Consider the following 25,325-nt stretch of genomic DNA (forward strand, 5'->3'; position numbering starts at 1 on the left):
TTTACCAAGTGAGATACTTTTTCATCCACGCCTTCTTGATCGAAAATGCGGAAAAATGATATATTTCTCAAATCATGAAGAAATAATTGTTCGTTAAAATTTTCGAAACACCTATAGGTATACATCTTGAAAGTCGTTTTCTTTTTTACATTAAGCTTGCAATTTACAATACAGTGGTCTGATATATCATTATGAATAATACCCTTCTCAATCAAGTTTTTCTCTTTAAGTATAATATAATCAATCAGCGATTCCGAGCTATCAGTTATTCTTGTTGGTTCGTCAATTACCTGGGATAGATCAAATACCTCCAAAATATGATTCAATTTGTTGACAACCGCATTTTTTTCAATAAAATTTATGTTGAAATCACCTAAACACACCATTTCATCAACAGTTGGAAATAAGTATCCCAAAGAATCTTCAAATTAATCAAGAAAATCATTGGCTGTTTGGTCATGTGGTTTATAAATCACACCTATACCAAATGTTTGTTTATGGATTGTCAGTTTAATCCACAATTGTTCCCAATTATTTTTATCATTCTTTACAATCAATTCACTAGGATACTTATTTTTTACATAAACACATAAACCTCTACCCCAAGCATTCCTGTCTCCTCTGTATAATACATAATCTGCAATATTTAAGACTTCATCAGTGATATGATCAAAAAGTCATGTCTCACATACCAAAAAAACATCGTATTCATTTTGCTGTAGTATATTTTTTACGTCACGAAGTGATGGTAGCAAAGATCGTACGTTTAAACAAGCTACACTGAGATAATCCATCCTGTTTATTAATATTTATTAAATTATCCCAAATATTATCTCAAAATCTATTTCCAATTCTAAAAAATTCTAATATTCTACAACTGAATAAGTAGAAGTTTAAAAAAGGTAAGACCTTCCAAAGCACAAAAAATTAACAGTCACTGTGGGCACGGACCAACTGCACTAGCCCACAACAATTGATTATTTGATATTATATGTGCAAAAATAAAAAATAAAAAAATAAAAAAATTGAAAATGCTACAATCACAATGACAAGATGAAGCACAAAAAAAAGGAAAATATACCAGCAGTTCAGGGCGAACAACTTATTTGTAAACAATTAACTCTAATAATTACATATTGTTCAATGATATTCCAATAAATAAATGTATGAAAAAGCAAAACCAAAATAACCCACAATGAATTAAATATTTGAAGTGGTAGCCTAAACTGCGCTGTCCCACAGAAATAAGAAGAATCGTAAATAAGTTTGTATAGAGCAGATAATCTGAATACGAAATAAGGAAAATTCAATAATATTTCACTTCACACAGTTTCAATATCACTTAACTTCTTAATCTTACTAATTATATCTTTGTCATTTAACTTGACATATATATTTCCATTGTTTGACCATAATCTTCCATTTTTCTTAATTTTCTCCACCGCCGCTTTGAAAAGTTTCAGTGTTTCAGGAGACAAATATTCTCTAATTACCATGCCCGTTCCCTTTAACAGCTTCTTTTTATTATATACCAATTGTTTAATAGAAACCGTAGAGAACTGGGTCATAATTGGTTTAATATTGTTTCTGCCCGGAATTTTCATGCGAAAACAATTATCAATACTCATCAGATCAAGTCTTATATTGAGTTCATTATTGATTATACCCAGAAAAGTGTCCATGCAGTTTTCATTGTCACTTTCTTGAACGCCATAGAATATGACATTTCTAGATCTTCGGATTCGATCACATGATTCTTGGTTAGCAACTAGAGTTTTTATTTGATGTTCTTGATTTCGCAAAACTTTTGTGAGTTCATTATTTTGTTTCTTGAGCACATCTATTTCTTTATCATACTTCTTTGTGATTACATCCATGATAGAATCGGAGAGGAGTGTTATAAACTCGTTAGGTGAAACAAGTTTGTTGACTACAGCTTAAATGGTTGTGTGCAGTTCGTCCTCTCCCTTGTTGGTTCTAGTTTTCGACATGATGCAAAAATAGTTGCAACTTCTAACTAGTACGTGCAGTTTAGAGTTGAAATGACACTAACAACTTGTAATTTAACACTTACTTGTATGGCAAGATGATTTTTCAAATTTGTTATTGCACTTTTTGATAGTTTGTTTGCCTTTTCTGTGGAGCTATTCTACAACACGTCTACTCACGATGAAACATCGACACACCACACCATATAGGTACGACACTATTCCCCTTGTTATATATTGGGTAACTTAGTGGACTGTTTTAATAGGTCTTTGAAAATTATCGAGTAGTTCGTTCTGTTCAGTGGTGCTAATGAATGAGAATTAACTAACAATAATAATGATATCAAAAAGAGAGAATTTAACGTGTCTGTGATTTCCTTACCTTGATTTTGGTCACAACGGCACTTGAGGAATCGGTGAATAGAGAGAGAGAGAGATAAGAAACTGCACTTTTCCAGTACAACTGCAGTTTTCTCGAGCACTTTCGGTTCTTTCTCCGGAATCGAACCTTTTGTCTATATGTTCTTCCTCTCGCGGCAGACAGAAAACCACAGTCCTCTCGCGATAAGAATATAAACAAAAAAAATGAAAACAAAAACTCTACTTAATCAGACAAACACACTATACAGGGAGGTGGTGACGATACATACCGCCCACCTAAAATGCCGAGGCATTTTATTGATTATTTTCGAGTGGTAAAGGGCAAAGCTTTACCACTGACCGTTTGAGCAATCCAGTAGGAGTTTTTACTGAGGCAACGCGTATTATTCCGTCTGTGCCCGGATAAACTTCAACCACACGGCCAAGTTGCCAACGTGAGGGAGGCATTGAGTCGTGCTTAATTAAAACCATCGTACCCAGTTCAATGTTAACAGTGGGATCAGTCCACTTGCCTCGCTGGAACAAGGTATGGAGATACTCTTTGCTCCATCGCGACCAGAAATCTTTATGTAAATGTTGAATCAACTGCCACCGTGATAGTCTATTTAACGTGACTTTGCCAAGCTCTTCATCGGGGGAAGCATTCAGCGGTTCCAGAGTTAAAAAATGACCTGGAGTGAGAACGGCAGATCATTAGGGTCAGAGCTGCACGGACAGAGCGGCCTAGAATTCAAAACTGATTCTACTTGGACCAATAAAGTGTTGAATTCTTCGTAGGTAAAAAGCTGATTTCCAAGGACTCTAGAAATGTGATTTTTAACTGACTTGATACCAGCCTCCCACAATCCACCGAAGTGAGGACTAGAAGGGGGGATAAAACTCCACTCGATTAGCTCTTGTTGAGCAGCAATATGAAAACCTTTGAGGATTCGAGAAGCTCCAATAAAATTAGTCCCGTTATCACTAAATATCTTTGTAACCCTACCACGTCGAGCAATCAAGCGCCGCAGAGCTGCCAAAAACGTCTCGGATGTCAAATCTGTCGCCAACTCTAAATGGAGTGCCTTAGTCGCAAAACACACGAAGAGGCAAATATAGGCATTGTGGGTTTTCGCACCACGATGTCGACCGAGAGTTATGGAATAGGGTCCGCCGAAATCGATGCCAATGCAAGAGAATGGTTTCATCTGTGACACGCGTAATGGAGGGAGGTTTCCCATTGGAGCTCGGGATGGAATGGGATTTTGTTTCCAGCATGTAAGGCACTTTGAAAGTTTCTTACGGATGGTGCGTTTCGCAGATAATATCCAGTATTTCTGGAGTAAGAGAAAATACAGAGTTTGGAAACCAGGGTGGAAATATTGGCAGTGTACACTTTCGATGGTTAAGTCGGTTAACCGATGTTTGCTGAGTAATAATAACGGGTGTCGTTTGTCATAAGTGAGTTTGGAGTGTGTAAGACGACCACCTACTCTCAAGAGACCATTTGTGTCAAGAAAGAGATTCAACTTGCGGAGTGATTTCTCTAAAACTTTTCCATTGAGTAAGGAGGAGATTTCAGAGTGGAACACGTGAGATTGGATATGTTTAACTAGGGAGAGTGAAGCATGATGGAGATCTTCGAACGTGAGGTAAGACAACTTTCGTTCGGAAGGAGGAAGCTGACAATTATGAAGAAAACGCTTTACATAAGCGACAATCCTTTGAATTTTGGTGAACGAGGAATACTTTTCTAACAGGATATCGAGAAAATTACTTTCTCTTTGGGTGGACAAAACAGTTCTTTTTTCTTCCAGGAGATATTCTGCATCTAACTCAGCGGAGCTAACCATGGAGGGCCAAAACGTCGAAGGTTGGCGAAGCCAAGAAGGCCCCGCCCACCATTGGGAATGATCTATTAGCTGGGATGGAAAAAGTCCTCGAGATGCACAATCAGCAGGGTTGTCTTTTGATGGAATGTAATGCCAAACTTCAGGGGAGAGCTTGTCTTGAATTCGACTTACGCGGTTACTCACGAAAGTTTTCCATTTATGAGGAGACGAACGTATCCATGACAAGGTTGTTGATGAGTCTGACCAGGCAAAAATATTGCTTACGGGAATTTGTTTGTCAAAAATCTTTATAACGAAAAAGAGGAGATCAGCTAGTATAGATAGAGAGGGTTTTAAGAGGAGATACTTTGGATTTTGCGCATATCAGGCTAACGCGTATGTCATCCATAGTTTCATATCGACAGTATATAACGGCCGCATAACCATGTTCACTGGCATCAGCAAAGCCATGCAGGGTACAGGAAAAAGAAGAGGTATGGAATAGAAAGCGAGGAACGCTAATGTTTGAGAGAATTGGAAGCTCATCCTTTATCCGATTCCAAATGCATGTCACTTCCGAAGGAGGATTTTCGTCCCAGCCTATTCCTAAGGTCCACAAATGTTGAATGAGCCTTTTTGCAAAAAGAGTAAGAGAACTTAGAAATCCCAAGGGGTCGAATATCCTGGCAATTTCGGAAAGTATATTTCGCTTGGAGCAAGGTACTGACTTGGAACATATAGTGAAAGAAAAATGATCAGCGGAAGCATTCCACTGTAAACCTAGAACCTTTACAGTTGAATCATCATTAAGATCAAGCGAGGTAGAGTTATCCGAAACTTCTTGGGCAAGTAAAGAAGTGTGATTACTTTTCCATTTGTGAAGCACGAATCCTCCTCTTCTGAGCAACGAAATGAGTTGAGATTTGAGACTTTGAGCTTCTTGAACTGACTGGCAACTTGTCACGATGTCATCTACATAGGAGGAGGTTTTTATGGCTTTGACTGCCAAGGGGAATTCTTCACCTTCATCCTGAGCAAGCTGCAGAAGGGTTCTCATCGCAAGAAAAGGGGCCGAGCTCACTCCATAGGTGACAGTATTTAGAACGTATTTCTGAACTGGCTCGTTTGGAGAGAATCTCCATAGAATTTTTTGATACTTCCTATGCTGTATGGAAAGGAGAATTTGACGATACATTTGACGAATGTCTACCATGAGAGCGATAGGATTTATTCTGAAATTCAATAGGAGAGTAACCAAGTCACTCTGAAGCTTGGGTCCTATTAATAAAGTATCATTGAGTGATACCCCACTTGTGGTTTTCGCAGAAGCATCGAATACCACTCTCAGTTTGGTGGTAGCGCTTTCTGGTCGCAAAACACAATGATGTGGGATGAAATATTAATCAGCGTTATTGTATGTTTCTGTTATAGGTGACATATGGTGTTGAGAGAGGTAATCCCGCATAAATTCGGAATACTGTTCTTTTAATGAAGGATTTCTATTCAATTTGAGTTCGAGAAGATGAAATCGTCGGAGAGCGAGTTCTAGAGAATTAGAGAATATAGGTGCATTGGCTCGAAAGGGAAGTGAGACTATATATCTGCCTGAGGCTGTTCGGGACACAGTTTTAGAGAATATATCTTCGCAAACAGAATCTTCAGGAGAGGACTTACATATTCTTGGGACTTCCTCCACTTCCCAAAAACGTTTGAGTGTAGAGTCGAGATGAGGATTACAAGAGCAATGTAAAGATGTGAGTAATTCCGAACTAGAAGGGTTGGGAATTGATCCCATGAGAATCCAACCAAAAATGGTATGAAATGCGTTGGGTTCGTTATGTTTCCCAGGCCGGCGACCACTATTTAGGATCAAAGAAAATATTTCGGCTCCTAGGAGAAGATCGATTTCATTGGAGATGTTGAAATGAGGGTCAGCAAGCTTGAGGTTCGACAAATGATACCAAGACGTAACATTGAGGTCATGACTAGGCATTTTATTACAAACCTTGGGCATTACGATGGCATTCAACTTGATAAGAGGTTTAGGGCTAGTGCACGGGCGAATCTGCAGGGAGACTGCTTTAGAAGCTGAGGAATTCATTTCATTTATACCTTGAATGGAGAGGGAAATATTGTGTTTTTGATTATATAATCCAAGACGATTATAGCAACTTTGGCTTATAATGTTGATTTGTGAACCTGAATCGAGGCGGGCACGAATTTGCTGATAGTCACCGCGGGCATCAAGAACTTCAATAAGAGCTGTTGATAAGAGTATGGTAGTATTCATGTTCGACGGTTGACATTGAGAATGAGTTGAGGGTTTGATGTTCGTGAAAGCAGAAGAAGCTTGATTTTGTGGTAGGTTATCTCCTACAGGAGGCAGAGATGAGCTTTGATCTTGATGAAGTTGATTTATGGGAGGAGCGGTGATGCCAAAGTGTAACAAAGTATGATGTGTCTGCCCACAATTAAGACAGTGTGATTTTGAAGTGCAATCTTTTATCACATGTCTTGAACCGAGACAGTTGAAGCACCATCCTTTCGTTTTCACCATATTAAAGCGATCCTTAACATTCAGAGAGATGAATTGTGGACATTTGTAAATATGATGATTGCCATCACAAACTGAACAGATCACTTGTTTAACCTGGGCGTGAAACGATCTTCTGGGGGTAAAATTGGAAGATGAGTTTTGCAAATGTGTTCTGGCTTTAATATCGGGTTTAGGAATTTTCTTCTGTGTGCAATCGAAAGTTCTATCTAAGGCACTAGATTGTTTTAGCACGAAATCTCGAAGGTCATCAAATGTAGGTATGTCATCCGAACCAATTTCAATTTCGAATCGACCAACTGTATTTGAATCTAACCGCCGTACAAGCATATTAAAAAGCAAAAAGCTCCATTGGTCTGTAGGAAACCCTAAATTTTTCAGAGCTGCAATATTTTCTGTGAACGTGTCTACGAGTTTTCTGAGATTTTGAGAGGAAATATTATTATCAGGGATTCGAGGAGCATTTTCTAACTCGAGATAGTGAGCATTCGCAAGGAGTCTTTTGTTTTCGTAACGTTTTATCAAAGAATTGTATGCAACAATATAGTTTGCATCCGAGATAGGGTTACACTTCACAAGTGCTAACGGAGACCCCGACAGAGATGAGATTTAAAAAAAAAAATCTGTTTTAAAATCTGATTTTCCGTTAACCAGCTGTCGCACCCCTACGAACGACAACCCTCAGAAGTCGAAACTTGTGCGAGCCAAGGATTAACGAGGTCTTACCTTTTAACGTGTGATTCCTAACACGGAATTAAATTAGGAATTAATTAGGTAATTAAATTTATCTATGTTTTTCAAAGAGGAGTTATCATGGACTAAACTGTTGAACATGTCAATAAAGGTTTTCCATTGCTTGAAATTGCCATCAAATTTAACAAGTTCGATTTTTGGCAATCTCACATGACTCATTTCGGGTGGACCTGGGTTGTTTACAACATCGACTGTATTGAATAATTGAGAAAAGGTAGATTTTGCTGCATAATAATGCTTGTAAAATCCTCTGGATAGAACTTTAAATTCCTCATTGTCATATTCATCCACTGAAATGAGGAGTGGCAAAAGAACTGCATTATGCTTTTCAAAGTCTTGATAAATATTTTCTAAGTGCGAACACATTGATTTAAATAGAGAATGAAGATCCACAGACGTTTTGGCAGCTTCTGCTATTTCAGCAATATCGCTCATACGGTCTATACAAATTTGTTGAAGAGCCCGACATTGTTTTATTTTATTCGCGTTAGCCGTCATCTTGAACTACCACTGAATTGCTGAATAACAAGCTTCAAAATAGCTTGATAAATACTCGTACCGATCAAAATTATTCGATCACACCTCGTATATTGAGAATCAATATCTCACCTCTAGCAAAAACTTCAAGTATTAAATATTTTTCAAAAAAAAAAAACAAGTAAAGATTGGATGTGAAATTAAAAAACAAAACGATAGAGAGGTATTCAACAGAACGTTGACTTCTTGGGTTTTTTGCCAACAGGAGAAAATTAAATGTATTTGTCTGAGAACTAAAGAGTCTGAACAAAACGAACAAACGAAAATTTTCAAGAATTCACAATATCCGGATCGTATGGACCATGTTATATATTGGGTAACTTAGTGGACTGTTTTAATAGGTCTTTGAAAATTATCGAGTAGTTCGTTCTGTTCAGTGGTGCTAATGAATGAGAATTAACTAACAATAATAATGATATCAAAAAGAGAGAATTTAACGTGTCTGTGATTTCCTTGCCTTGATTTTGGTCACAACGGCACTTGAGGAATCGGTGAATAGAGAGAGAGAGAGAGATAAGAAACTGCACTTTTCCAGTACAACTGCAGTTTTCTCGAGCACTTTCGGTTCGATTCTTTCTCCGGAATCGAACCTTTTGTCTATATGTTCTTCCTCTCGCGGCAGACAGAAAACCACAGTCCTCTCGCGATAAGAATATAAACAAAAAAAATGAAAACAAAAACTCTACTTAATCAGACAAACACACTATACAGGGAGGTGGTGACGATACACCCCTATTGAATAATAGTAACGAAATCGAACAAACTCGCGAGGATAATACAAGGACTGATAATGAAACCACCCTAGAAAATACCCAAGAAACCGATAAACATACTGTTAATTCCAACACAGACGAAAACCCAATCGTAAATATCCCAATAGTAAATTACACTGTTGATTATGGTCAGAACGAAATCTTGATCTCATCAGTTTTGTACTCCCCAGCAAGATCACAAGATTCTAATTTATATGTGCCTTTTTCATTGACCTTACAAAACCATTTCAGAAGCACTTAAATTCAAAAAATGTAATAAGAAACTTTTAGATGTCACGAAAAAACGGGGTATAGAAAACACAATCAGAAATGATCATGGAGGAAAATCAAATCACAGAGGCATCGATGAAACACCTCAAAGAATAAAAGAAAAATATTACTGACCATATATGAAAAACTCGATTCAAACATTTACTAATGAATGCGAGTTCTGTCAACGACGTTAATAATGACGTTCATCTGTGAAAACACAGATGAATGTCACACCCACGGCGGTAGGTCCTTTCGAAATTGTTCACATAGATATTTTCACCTTTAAAAAATCTAAATTCCTTTCAATAATTCATACCGTCTCAAATTATGCACAAGCATACCTTCGCGACGCTGTCGCAGGTACTGAAGTTGCGATTAATTCAATTAACTTTTTTTCACACTATGGTATTTCTAAACAAATAATTTTAGATAACAGAACTGAATTCAAAATGCAGTAGCTACAGAATTACTTGTTTGTATAAAATTAAGTTCATTCCACCATTTCCGAGCATCGTCGCCTTCTCAATACAAAGGGATTTTCAAAAACACCAATAAAAATAAAAATGATTTATGGAACTCTAGCTTAGTTACTCCATTCATTCTGTAATTAAATTAAAACCTATTGATGTTATCAATGGACACACAACCAGTAGGTAACGAACTTTTGGACATGAAATTAAACCAAATACTTCTAAAGGATTACGTCGAACAACACAGAGAATGTGTGAAACTACTTTATTTAAAAATAAATTCCGACCTTATTTCAAAGAAACAAAAAACAATTTCCAGACTGAATGAAAATAGAGATTTTCTAGAAATCTTTAAACGAAAACAGAAGATATTTGTTGAAACTCACGTACGGAAAAAGAATGCAAATAAATTCGCGAAACCCAGCAAAATTAAAACAATTGATGAACACAGAAAAGTTTTATTTACTGCACATCAAGCAAAGATTCACATGGACAATGTCAAACGCTCACTTTCGAAGAGTTTACTCTTTCGACAACTAAACATGTGTTTACCGTTCCAGCTTACCCGGAGTTCTCGCGACCCAAAAGGCAATAACACTTCGAAACCTTGAGAATAATCCCGGCTTGATTCCCGTTAAACTTGGCTGAGCAAAAATACGAGAACTTTATCATTCGATTATTCATTATTGTGATTTGAATCCGATAATAACTGAAATTAACAAATTGAAAACTGAATCATACAACCTAAAACATTAAATTTAAAAAAAAATGCAGATTATTTGAAAGACACATCAAATAATTTGAGAATTTAAAAATTTGTAGAAGAAAATGCTGAAAATCAACTGAAGTAAATACTGAAAGAAAATATACCTTTGATTGAAAAATTGGTTGTTATATATTCAACAACAAGATTACCTATATTCTCTATGTGCCAATAACATACTCCTATGAACTAAACCTTTACCACCTTTATTCAACTCCTATTCATTTTTACAAAAAAAATGAATTGTAGTAGGCATTCATGAGCGACGCTTGCATGAAAATCCGTCCACAGTTATACATTTGTGAACAAGCTGACCTCTTCGAAGCAAAAGACACCAATCCTTGTGAAATTCAGCTTATAGACATCAAGGATCCATGCAGCTGCCAGCAAATCCATATCCACCTAACCCAATGTTCAAACGGCTCGAAGAATTCAACCAATGGATTGGCCTCCTACCAAAAGGAAGAACTGTTAAAATAAAATGCCACCAAGAAGAAGAAAATAGATCTCTATTCGAGATCCCAAATGGTTGCCAATTGACGACATTCCAAGAAGTCATTTCCAATGAAATTCGTTTAGCCACGCCGAGTGAGCCGATTTTATTCCCTGAAGTTAACATACCCAAGCAAATCTCAGCAACAAAACTGAACCTGAGTTTACAACTGGAAAAATTTGAACTAGACGAGCTACACGACATCAAGTCGAGAATAATTGAAAACCGTACTGTATTACCAACATACTTGATCCCATTCACCCCCAGTGCATGGACTGTCATCATATACTGTATTCTGGTAGTCTTTCTGGCTCACGGCTCACCTCATCTACTAAAGAATGCAACGAACCAGATCGAAGTCCAAGGAACCTTTGGAAGCACCATCCGAACTTCGAACCGTTCAACTTCCTCAGTAAACCTAGTTACTAGCATTCATACAGTTAACATCGTTCTTTGAGGTTGAAAGTTGTATTTCGTAAATAAATAAATCTTTTTGAAAAGGAATGTTCATCACTTATTGATGTTTTTTGCACTAATAGTTCGGGAAACCTCCCCTAATTATTCTTCTGTAATGTGTGAATGTCACTTTCTAGTCATATTTAAAAGTTTATGTTTGATTATTCATATTTGAAAAAATAAATAATGAAAGTAACAATCAGTCATTTACTTTCAAAAAAATAACATTTTCTAGTTATATGCAAAAGTGTATATTTATATTTGAAAAATCAATGATGAAAGTAATCATTAGTCATTCATTAAAAAAAAATGGAGTTATATATGTTATTTTCTAGTCATATCTAAAAGTGTAAATCTGATTAATTAAAACAATATTGAAAGTAACAATTAGTCAATAATTTTCTCTCTGAAAAAATAAATGATTGCAGTATTGAATAATGTGTTATTGAATGCAATCAATGGCACAGTTCATAAAAATTCCACATGCTATATTGAGATTGCCGACTCAGATGAAGTCAAATCAATGGATATTTCTCTAAGAAGGAAATAAGATACTCCTTCAATACATTCAAAGGTTATGTGTCGAAGACAAAGTCAATCATCAAGGTCAATCTCCATGCCTGAGGTTATATGACGTGTTCATAACACAGGGTCATATAACATACATATAGCTCAAGGACGTGTGATGTCATTCAATGTTGGGGTAGAATAATTGGAGATCGGTCAAAACCCCATGCCCGAGGTTATACGACGTATTCATAACTCAAGGTCATATGACATGTATATAGCTCAAAGACTTGTGATGTCATTCAAGGTCAAGGTCGAATAATTGAAGGTTTTGAGTTTCACACTGCAAATAACTGACTACTTATTCACTCATCATGAATCAAGTAACACCGGTTGTGAAAGAAGCGAATTCCACAAGTAAGCCTGATTTCGTTTCTTCCGAGGATTAATTCTATGGAGAGATTCAAGTTGACATTATCGTGGAATTGAATTCGAAGCTGAAGAATTTGGTCATTTTCATGATACAAATGAATGTAATGAATGAATTTTTTCCGATCTTTTGGTAATCACGCAGCCCTGACGTTATGGAGCCATATTTGGATGAAAAAATTGAACAACAAAATCAATTGGCCGACCCCCCAGAAATCATTGTGATACCTGATTCTCCTGATCCTGAAATAGACATTACCGATGATGATCTGACTGGTTAGGTTACGTTAGTTTACTCGGAGTGTACAAAATTTGGTTGGTGCACATGGAACACTACGTGATTTAGGACAGTGTTCAACCTAATCTATTATTTTTTTGAAAACTGATTACTCATGTCTATCACTTATAGAAGATAGAAAAAAATAGATAAGTTAAATACAAATTTCAATGTGGAACATGAAAGATGGTAATAAAAACAGCGATTTACTCTGTTTATATCTTCACATTCAACCAATCATTGGGAAATATATTGGAAATCAACCTACTAATGAAAGGTTGGATGTCTAACCATGATGGCATTGAGAATCGTAAAAAAAAAGAAAGAGTGAAGAAAAAATAATGAAGGAGCGAAGGAGGCTAAACTCGCAATCTACAAGAAGGCAAAAGTTGAAACGTGATAAAAGGGAAAAGGGCAAGTCAATCAAAGTGAGAGAGATGAAAGTCACAGTAGAAACTTCTACATCAGTTCAGCAGGTAATTATCATAACTCAAACGTAACAAGATTTAGTTCATCACCTCCATTTATTCCACAGATTCAAGTGATCAATCCCGAATACGAACATGATAGTGCAGAATCTACTTCCCCACCTACGCTTAACCCTGAAAAATTACAAGATTGGTTTTCATTTGCGAGGTCCATGAGAAACAAATGAAAAAACTTGCACCTTGAGTTCGGGAATTGGAAAATTTCAGCAAGGAGATGCAGGAAAATTCCCTGTTACATATCTTGTAATATTTTTTTAATAGTCTATTGTATTTTACTAGTTATTGTTTTCTATTTTATATCATGCTTTATATTTGTAGCATTCAATTGGATATCTTGTTGGAGTTTATATTATTTTTTTTATTATATATATATATATATATATATATATATATATATATATATATATATATATATATATATATATATATATATATATATATATATATATATATATATATATATATATATATATATATATATTGTAATGATATTTATTGTTTATAAGAATCTTGACCGATGAGACTAGTTAATAAGTTTGTTCATTTAAAATATAGGTTAGATACGTTACCTCCGTTAAAAATTTCTTATCTTTTATTCTCAGTAAAATGGTTACGCACACAATGTAACAACTAAATCATTCCTTAGTTGGTTTCCATTGAAATTCAAATGTCACAATCCAGTATTGAAAAGATCAGTCACCAGATATATATTTTCCTGAAACATAAAAACAAATTGATAAAACCTTTTAAATCAATATTAGAAAACAAAACAACATTACAATTTATTCAAATTATCCAAATCAATATTTTGAAAGAGTTTCAATTTGTGAAAGGAAAAACACTCAGTATATGAAAAAACCATGAAGCTAAAATATTGTCTAGCCTACTAGGTGAGAGAATTGGAGAGGAGCTCATGAATTTTGCCAAATGCAAATTTCAAAAATTAATTTTGTAAAATACAGAACATGAATTGTTATAAAACAACCAATATTGTAAATATTAGATATTAGAGTTTGTTTATGAGTACAAATGGTAAATAAACTAAGTGTAGTTTGAGTGAAGTGCCAAAATTTACAAATTAGAAGGTTTTGACAGCATTTGGAATTTTCCAAAAATTGGTTGCCAAGGAGATAGGGGAGTTTGTTGAAAGGGGAAGCCAAGGGAGTCGATTTATCAACGCTGGAACGAGAAGCACGTACAATTTTTGAAAGTTTGAAAATTGAATTAAAATTGAGAATTGATAAATCAAACTTATTAAAATACATATAGATTCAATTATAAATAAAATTATATAGTGGAAAGCAGACAATTGAACTTACCATAGTATCAATTGGAAAAATTGGAGTAGAAAGAAGAAACATCGAGATCAATTCACCGCACCAAAAACTCAAACCGCCATCACTGAACCTGTTTGCTGATAGAAGGGATCCAGGAGAGACATTTCAATTTCTCAGTGTTTGAAAACTCACTGAACATTCATTCACCATTTTAAAACACATTGAGAACGATAACCATTTGTAAAATTGATATTAATGATTAATTTATAAACATTCACTGAGCAGCCATTTTAGTAATCTGTCATAAGGCAGAGAACGTTGTAGCATTTTAGTTTCAACAAGGTTATACCACAGAACAGCAATTATTATAGAGTGGTACTTTGTGGTGTAATTCTGTTCATGATTTAAAATTTAAGATATTTTTCGCAGGTGTAGGTAGGTTAAGGTTAAGGTTGATTGTATTGGTGCCATAGTTTTGGAATTCAATATTACATTTATTATCCTTTTTGAAAATTTATTTGGCACAATATTTTTGAGAACAAACAAGACCTTTCCAAGAACTCTACCTGTAGAGTGACTTCCGGGTCCAGGATATAGATACAGAGATATATATATTATTGAGTGTGTATGATATAAATCAAATTGAAACCACAAATGTGCGGTTGGCTCCTGTTGGTGACACCGTGTATATGTGATGTTTTTTTTTCCATTTTTGGTAACCAGTTGTTGTCCACCTTTGCAATTGGCTGCACCGCGCTGATGAGGCCAATAGCCAGAAACACGTGTCCGCGGTTTGCCTCCATATTTCTTGAGTGTCATGTCCACGATTTCCTCCTTTTGATTTATATCATACACACTCAATAATATATATATATCTCTGTATCTATATCCTGGACCCGGAAGTCACGCAGGTAGCTATAGCTGCCTACGTGGTGATGTTAGATGATGCCTGGAAATGCTGGGTCTTCTAATTGAAACCACAAATGTGCGGTTGGCTCCTGTTGGTGACACCGTGTATATGTGATGTTTTTTTTTCCATTTTTGGTAACCAGTTGTTGTCCACCTTTGCAATTGGCTGCACCGCGCTGATGAGGCCAATAGCCAGAAACACGTGTCCGCGGTTTGCCTCCATATTTCTTGAGTGTCATGTCCACGATTTCCTCCTTTTGATATATATATATATATATATATATATATATATATATATATATATATATATATATATATTGGGCATCGTCAGTACCGGGCAGGCAGTCCTCGATTGAAGACAAAATGAGAAAAAACCAAGAAAGTACTTGATAAAAATAGCTGCGTAAACGCAAGCGAAACATAAGTGGAACCACCAGGTGTGACACCCAAGTCAACTTGCCAAGTTTTTATGTCAGTGTTGGTGGTTTGACCAATCAACCGACAACTGCGGTAGCAGAAATTTGGGAAGCTAACCTGAAACGCCATCGGAAAACGAATCCACATGTTTCTATAAATGATATGAAATCTAGAAAGGTTAATGCAGTCAAGCTGCTGGAAAATAATTCCATGAAAATCAAAAAATGAATAGATAAGTACTCTTTGATCATTCCCATATTGATTTCAATTTAAGAGCCACCGGTATACAGCTGTTTCAGCCTATTGGGCATCGTCAGTACCGGGCAGGCAGTCCTCGATTGAAGACAAAATGAGAAAAAACCAAGAAAGTACTTGATAAAAATAGCTGCGTAAACGCAAGCGAAACATAAGTGGAACCACCTATTGGTGTGACACCCAAGTCAACTTGTCAACCCAACCAACTACCGCAGTTGTCGGTTGATTGGTCAAACCACCAACACTGACATAAAAACTTGGCAAGTTGACTTGGGTGTCACACCAATAGGTGGTTCCACTTATGTTTCGCTTGCGTTTAAGCAGCTATTTTTATCAAGTACTTTCTTGGTTTTTTCTCATTTTGTCTTCAATCGAGGACTGCCTGCCCGGTACTGACGATGCCCAATAGGCTGAAACAGCTGTATACCGGTGGCTCTTAAATTGAAATCAATATGGGAATGATCAAAGAGTACTTATCTATTTATTTTTTGATTTTCATGGAATTATTTTCCAGCAGCTTGACTGCATTAACCTTTCTAGATTTTATATATATATATATATATATATATATATATATATATATATATATATATATATATATATATATATATATATAGATAGAGGTTGATGGTTAGCACGACTGGCTAAGTTAAGAAATAGCATGGGGATTGAAACGGGTGTGCAGTCGGAGACAGAGAAAAATGAGAACTCTTTTTTCTGTTCAAGCTTTCGAGACTTTATTGACTCTTCTTCAGGAACTCTAGATGATAAGATGAAAATTAACAATTGTCAAAATTTGTTGTACATTACTTACGAAAGTTGAGGTTATGTGTATGAAGCAAGCATGGGAAGAATTGTTTTCTTAAAACACTATGAAAATGTGATGATATATGAAACACTCATGATACTGGATAACAGGTTAAAATTGAGAACATTATAATAAAATGTGGATGGCACTAATGACATTAGATTGTTGTAAAATTAAATTTTTAAATTTTTTTTATACATCTTGTGAAAGGGACATGTCCAAGTCAACTGTCAATTGTCTTGTCAAAAAATATTTTCTAAAATATTGGAAAAGGAGAAAAGATCCATGTCTGTGGTATGGAATGCAAAAGTGACTAAGTTTATCATCAGACAGGAATAAAGTGCTAATTGAAATTTGTGATGAATTTTCAAAAATAAATTGAATAGAATTTTGTTTTGGTTAACATCTTGGAGGAATGAACAGTTGTCTTGTCATTTACAGCACATAAACCTCTTTCAGCACATAAACCTCTTTCAAACTCTTTTAACTTAATCAAAAAATAAAATTACATTCAACCATTCCTCTATCAATTTCAATATGTGCTGTAAATGACAAGACAACTGTTCATTCCTCCAAGATGTTGACCAAAACAAAATGTTAACCAAAACAAAACATATATATATATATATATATATATATATATATATATATATATATATATATATAAACTATTGGATAGTGGGGTATTGCAGCAAGTAAATGAATACTCTTTTAAGTTAGTCCAAGCTTTCGGAAAATTTTATTTCCATCATCAGGGAAACTACAATAATATAAGTTTTAAAGTAAGATCAAAAATATCAATTGTTCATGACTTACATCTTATGTGAGGATGGTTACATTGATGTTGAAGAAAAAACGTTGATATATTGGAGAAGATGAAACTTGATATACAATTCTAAATGCTTGAGATTATTTTTTATAAAATATTGTTTTTCATCAGACCCTTATTCACATCATGCGTGCAGGATTCAAATGAACGAGTCTGAGGATAGAACGTTAAGAATGCCAGAGTGACATCTGTCAATTGATAAAACTTATATATTCTCACTGGGAGTACCAAGTGTACTCTAGTGTATAATGTAAAATTTATGTTTGAATTAAAATGTTATGAAAGATTACATTTAAGATTTATTATACAATGGAATTGTTCAAATTGATATTGTTTTTATAAAAGCTCTTATCTAGAGTCAATAAGTAGGAATAAATTTCACTCAAGTGATTAATATCTGTTTTTTTGTTCATACAATTATTATTTTCAAAAATGTAAGACATTTCTAGAAAGGACCTCTTAACTGAGATTGATTTAGTGGGTAATACTTTCATTGAGTTATATTCCATATGGTGGTCAAAGAAAACCCAAATTTAATCTTAACTTCTTCAGACAAAGGGATTATCATAGTGGTTATGGAAAAAGAACAGTATATGAATCTGTCAAATGAGATCGTCCTAAATAATACATCATACACAGAATTAAATAAAGATCCAACAACCTCCATCCAAAGAAAATGTAATGCCTTCATTAAAGAATTAAAAGATAGTAACTATATTGATAAAACAATAAAAAAGAAACTTACTTGCTATAATGGTATCGCTCCGAGGTTCTATGCTTTGCCCAAAATACATAAACCTACACTATCGGTGAGATCTATTGTAGCCTCTATAGGTGCGCCTGAGGCTCTAGCCTCCCTTTTAACTAGTATTTTGACCAAAGCATATGATTATGACAATGAGTGCTATATAAAGGATTCATTTGAAGTAACGAAAACATTTGATAACACTATTTTACCTCCAAACTATATTATAGCTAGTCTGGATGTAGTCTCCTTATTTAGTAACGTTTATTTAGAAGCATGTCTAAGATCAATTCATAAGAATTGGAGCAGCATTAGTAATCATTGCAACATTGATGAAGAAACCTTTTCCAAATTATTAACCTTCCTTTTTAACAGTACATATTTTTCCTTCAACAACAAATTTTACAAGCAAACCTTTGGAACTCCCATGGGAGCATCTATTTCCCCAATATTAGCAGCATATGTGATGGATGATGTATTGTTTTGTCCTTTAAACCTCATTTTTTGAAAAATGATATCATAGTTTCATTGCCTCATGATGGCATCAATGAGATTCTCGACACTCTCAACAGTTACGACCCATACATTCAGTTTACGATAGAAACAGAAGATAACTTGCAGTCAGTACTATTCCTCCATACAAAGTTTATCAGAACAACAGATAACAAAGTCTTAATTGACTGGTACAGAAAACCTTGCAGCTCAGGTAGATACATGAACTACCTTTCGTATCATAAACATTCAATGAAAGTGAACTTGGTCAAGCAACTGAAAAACAGAGTGCTAAAAATCTCAGATATAAGCTTCCATAATAAAAATCTTAAAATTCTTGCAAATCTTTTCATAGAAAATTCTTATCCAATTCGTTTGGTGAATAATATTTTGTTCAGTACACCAACATCTCTGGAAAACTATAATTTAACTTCCAATTTAACCCTCCCCGTCAATGACAATATAACTGGTGGTGCTCCAGCCCAATTCATTTTTACATCCTTACCTTTTATCAAGGAGATCACTCCCAAACTATCTAGGATTTTTCAAAATTTACCTAACATTAAAATAGCCAATAAAACGGTACTTACCATTAAATCAATCCATAGCAAAGTCAAAGACAAGGTCCCTTTAATAAACCAAGTGAATGTTGTGTATAGTATTCCGTGTCAATCATGTGATAAGATATATGTTGGCCAAACTTCACGATTATGTGCTAGAATTACTTCGCACAAAAGTTACTGTAGATTATATCCAGAAAGATGCTCTTTAGCAGACCATGTGAATAAGTTTGACCACCATATGGATTATAACTCAATCTCAGTTAAGAGGTCCTTTCTAGAAATGTCGGGGTCGGGGTGAGTGGCGGGGATCACTGTCTCTCTCTTATGGGTGTTTGACAGTCCCCCGGTGCAGACCACACGGCACTCACCCAGTAAAGTTATCGGTCAACCACCCAATCCCGCATCTGCGGGCAACAGGCGTTGGCCGATTTCAAGCTAGATGTGTGGGAGAGGTGTCTCGCAAGAGCCCTCGGCGGTTACTCATCCAACGTTGGAAAGGTAGCTTTCCTAACATGAGTGCCCCTCGGGGTAACGTAAGGGTATGCGGTGCAGACCACACGGCGTACACCCAAAAGTTGTTGATGAACCGCCCTATCCCGCACCTATACGGGTAATGGGCGCGACATCTTCGACATAAGATGTGTGGTAGAGGATGCTCGTGAGAGTCCTCGACGGTTACTCATCAAACGTTGGAAAGGGAACTTTCCTAACATGAGTTCTAGGGGGGAGGTGAGTGCCCGCTCGTGGCTGGAGGCTAGTGAGCCTCATCTCCAACTGGCGTTGGCCTCTTAGGGGCAGCGGCTCCGCTAGCGGGTAAAGGGATACAGGGTTGCGGTAATCCATTCATGGGTGCATTGCAGCCCCATTCTGAGGCACTGGACGGCTTATGCTGTTCCGTGATCCTCGCCTGCCTCTGTACGGATCCGAGCGTTCGAGGTGTCGGGGCTCGCGGTCCTTCCGGGCTCTAGTATCCGAGTCTACTCTTGGAGGGCACCAAGGCAGACGCTTGAGGTGTCGGAACCCGGTTGGACGGAGCTACTAGTATCCGAGCTTAGGACCCCGGCCGGCCACTTCCGGGACCATATTCCCAATTGATTTGGCATGGTTGGCGGGGGCAGGTGTGCGACGCGAGCACTCTCTGGCAAAAGTGGAGCTTAGTTAACTTGTACGAACGTTCGGTCGAACGCTGCCGATGGTCATGTCTCTTGGTTAGCCACACTAAGTAGATGTAAGGAAGCAATTCCGGGTTCGGTGAGCGGGAGGAAGCCCTGCGAAATCCTGTTGGTGTGGGGTGAGGGGCGGTACTCGCAAGGATTTCCCGAAAATCCACCCCTCCACACCCGATCGCATCCAACGCCAGGGTGCGTTTGGGGGGCCTAACCGGCCCCCCGGTGCGGTCGTAACTATGACTCTCTTGAAAATAATAATTGTATGAACAAAAAAACAGATATTAATCACTTGAGTGAAATTTATTCCTACTTATTGACTCTAGATAAGAGCTTTTACAAAAATAATATCAATTTGAACAATTCCATTGTACAATAAATCTTAAATTTAATCTTTCATAACAATTTTATTCAAACATAAATTTTACATTATACACTAGAGTACACTTGGTACTCCCAGTGAGAATATATAAGTTTTATCAATTGACAGATGTTACTCTGGCATTCTTAACGTTCTATCCTAAGACTCGTTCATTTGAATCTTGCACGCATGATGTGAATAAGGGTCTGATGAAAAACAATATTTTATAAAAAATAATCACAAGCATTTAGAATTGTATATCAAGTTTCATCTTCTCCAATGTATCAACATTTTTTCTTCAACATCAATGTAACCATCCTCACATAAGATGTACGTCATGAACAATTAATATTTTTGATCTTACTTTAAAACTTATATTATTGTAGTTTCCCTGATGATGGAAATAAAATTTTCCGAAAGCTTGGACTAACTTAAAAGAGAAGAATTGAAAAACTTTACAAAACTTTATGAATCAAAATCACTAATTGACTATTCTAAATTTATTTTCACTAATGACCAATTCTTAGACAAAAAACATAAAGACATAATTGTTTTTCTGCAAAGAAACAAACTTACAGAAATCCATGACAAAATACTTGAAGACATTTTTGAAGAATATCCCGATTTCTTCTATAACAAAATCAATGTTGTGTCCAGCAAAACAGTGAAAGATCGAAAATATTACTTGATCCCATTACCTTTTGATCATGACGGAGCAATAGAATATTTGTTCAGCTCCCTATACAAAGACACACATTTATTCGTACCAAATAAAGTATACCAACTCGAAACAAATGTAGGATTCCCAATACAAGAAATGTTATCCTATATTTTAGCTGACAAAGATGACATAAAATTCCAAATTTATGCCGATTCAGGAAAAGAATTTAACAATTACCTATTAAAAGACATATGTTTACTCTATAACATCAAACTAACATTTTCTAGTGTTGACCATCCACAATCAAATGGTTCACTTGAAAGATTCCATGCCACCCTAATGGAAATGATACGAGTAAATCTATCAGAAAACCCTAAAGACCACTATTATACCCTATGCTGTTATATGTTATAACAACAGTCTTAATAAAACCCACGGATTTAGTCCTTATGAATTAATATTCGGACACACATCCGGTAGACCCCCAGAAACCTTATATAATCAAAAACACCTTATGACGAAGTATGTCAGAGATCTTAATAACCGTATGGAATATTATTATAAAGTAGCACGCACAAACACTGAACGAAAGAAAGAAAAAGCTAAAGTAAGATTTGATAGTAACTTACACCATGAACCAAAAACTTATAATATAGGTGATAAAGTATACGTAAAAGAGTCCCAAATCAAAAATAAGTTAGAAAATAAATTTAACGGACCTTTTGAAGTAATAGAAATTTTCAAAAACTCAGCATTACTGAGAAATCCTGACACTAACCAAACAACAAAAGTCAATTTCGATAGACTGAAACCAAGTTTTGTTTCAGATCAAGAATGATTCTTCCAAGAATGATTCTTCTACTGGCACTAACGATTCAAATAATCAACGCCCAGTATATGCAAGTACCTGTGAACAACACTATAGGTATTTATTATCATGAAACCGGAAGCATGAAAATATCAAATGAAAAATGGACTTTATTAGTTGTAAAAGACATGGCACCTGTAAAAGAAGCCATTGTTCATAATCGAAACATTCTAAGTAATCTCATTCACCTACTTGAAACAAACAATTTAGGAATGAAACCTTTCAGTTCAGAGATAAGCATACATATTAGCCTTTTAAATAAAGTAGCTGATTCAGTAGAATTAAAATATGAAGAGACGCAAATGATTACAATAAGAATAAGCGATATAAACGAGGATTTTTAAATGGAATAGGTTCCGTATGGAAAGCAATAACCGGCAACCTTGATGCCAGTGACGGCGAATATTTTAATGAATGTATTAACAAGATTTATAAAGACGAACACCAAATTGAAAATTTATTAAAAAAACAAATTTCAGTCACAACCTCTGTAATTAAAGAATTTAATACTACAATACGACAATTACAGGTTGATGAACAAGCATTTAATGAAGATATAATTCAAATTGAAGCATGGATATATACGCTATCCGACAAAGTATCTTTAATAAACGCAAGGTTGAAAGCCATCCAAATTTGCGAACAACTTTTAGAAAGTTATGTATTTCTAGAAGATTATTTAAATGATATGCTGAACGCAATTACTTTTTCCAGACTTCATATCATTCACACATCAATTATAAAGTCAAACGATTTAGTTTCGTCCCTTCAGGAAATTGCTACCGACAAGACTTTCTTCAATATCAAAATATCTTGACATAATTGAATTACAAGCTTTTCAGGCAGATTCAAGACTTGTCTTTATTTTGAAAATACCACTAGTAGAACCTGAATTATATACTGTTTATAGATTGTATCCCATTCCAATTTTGGACAATCGAACAGGGTTACATCACATTTTACCCACAAACAAGAAATTTATAGCAAAAGATGATGATTCAATGCTGTATGCTGCATTTGAAAATCTAAATTCATGTAAAAACTTAAACTATAATATTGATATATGTCAAAATGTAATTTCGTACCCAATTGATAGTAACGCAATGTGCGAAGCTCAAATTTTGAGACCACTTTCAGAACTCCCTAGAATGTGTTCAATTTCACTTTTATTTGCAAAAGATTACAATGTCTATGAAATACAAAGTAATACTTGGCTAATTGCATTATCAGACCCGTTAGCTGTAACAATAAATTGCCAAAAACGTGAGGTTGAAACACGAATTATAAAAACCAATTCAATCTTGAAACTCCAAGATAATTGTAATGCTTTCATTGGAAACACAAGAGTGTATTCAAAAATACTTGCAAATGAACAGAATGTAACTTATAAAAGTCATCCAATTGTGATACCATATCAATGTTGCAAAGATGTACCAGAAAAAGAAAGTTTACCACATTTAAAACTTTTGAAATTGAGTAAATTGAATGTAGACAATCTCAATATTGCTCAACATAAATTAGATCAATATTCAGATCAGTTGGACCAAATTATAAATGAACCATTCGTAAACCGACATGTTTCATGGTTTACTATTTTCACAATTGTAATAATTGTAATAATAATAGCACTTCACATATTTTGTAAATGTAGAAAAAGACGCTCTATGCAAATTGGTATAATGACATCAAGCAATGATGATCAACCACTTGGACCCAGAAGAACTTTCGCTTCATTACGAAGATTACTCCCAGCTCCAGGAAGAAGACCCAGTATCCACCTAGAGGAACCCATTGAGGAAGAAATTGAGTTAAGCTCAAATAAAACATTTGCTTGACTGAAAGTTGCAGCACCGCATCAACTTTCTTTTCAAGGGGGAAGTTGTTATATCAGAAAAATCAATGCACCCTTTGTCCAAGGATTGCACCATAATAAACAAACATTGCATCATCCACTACGCAGTTACCCAAGAAATGACTCAGCATATTCAGCACATTTCCAAGATTTTTCTAGAACATTCGAAGAAACGCATATTAGTTTTTCACCCCACAAGAAGAGATAAATTACTAGATCTCATTATATCATCCGAAGAACTTAAAATTAATAACGTTAAAGTTACTGACTGTTCTTCTTTCACCGATCACGCTTTAATATCTTGCTCTGTAGGTACCGTTAAAATTAAACGCGAGCGCTCAGTCCATTTTTATCGTGATTTCAGAAGTTTCGATCCACATTTATTCGAAAATCACTTGCTCCACACAGATTTTTCAGAGATATTCCGTACTGATAATATTGAGGAGAAAGTGAATTTGTTCAGTGAGATTATATTAAATTTGTTTGATATCCATGCTCCGATGCGAAACGCTAGAGTCACTAAAAAAAGGGCACCTTGGCTTACGGACACTCTGAAAATGATGATGAGGACACGCAATAATGCATATAATAGATTTAAAAAATCTCGAGAGCAGCGCCATTGGGTATATTATAAAGCTTTGCGTAACGAGGTAAACTATGCAATCAAACGTGAAAAAAAAGCATATATTCAATTCCAACTCACCCACGTTAGCAGAAACATATGGAAGGAACTTAAAAATCTGAACATTATTTCTAGTAGTAAGAGGTATCTCATTCCAGACAGTTTAACTGGTGATCTCAATGTACTGAACGGTAACTTCATCTCTGGTACGGGTTCGAACATCCCTGACAAACATACCGTCAAATATTTCTCCAATCATACTTTGGAAAATACTAGACAGCTCTCGTTCTCTCCTATTGACGAATTTAAGGCTCAAGAAAAGTTACTTTCTATCAAATCCACGGCCACCGGCCCAGACAAAATTTCCTTAACGATGATCCTGTATTGCTGTCCTCTGATATTGCCATGCATCGTCCACATTTTCAACTTCTGTCTAATTAATTCTGTTTTTCCCTCCGTTTGGAAACAATCAAATATCATCCCATTGCCTAAAAAACATGACGTTTCAAGCATGAATGATCTAAGGCCTATAAGCATCCTCTGTACCCTGTCAAAAGCTCTTGAAAAA

Source organism: Leptinotarsa decemlineata, unplaced genomic scaffold, assembly GCF_025532065.1.
Source record: "Leptinotarsa decemlineata unplaced genomic scaffold, Ldec_3_MD MMD2_tig00026347_RagTag_RagTag, whole genome shotgun sequence".
In the NCBI taxonomy this organism is placed as follows: Eukaryota; Metazoa; Arthropoda; class Insecta; order Coleoptera; family Chrysomelidae; genus Leptinotarsa; species Leptinotarsa decemlineata.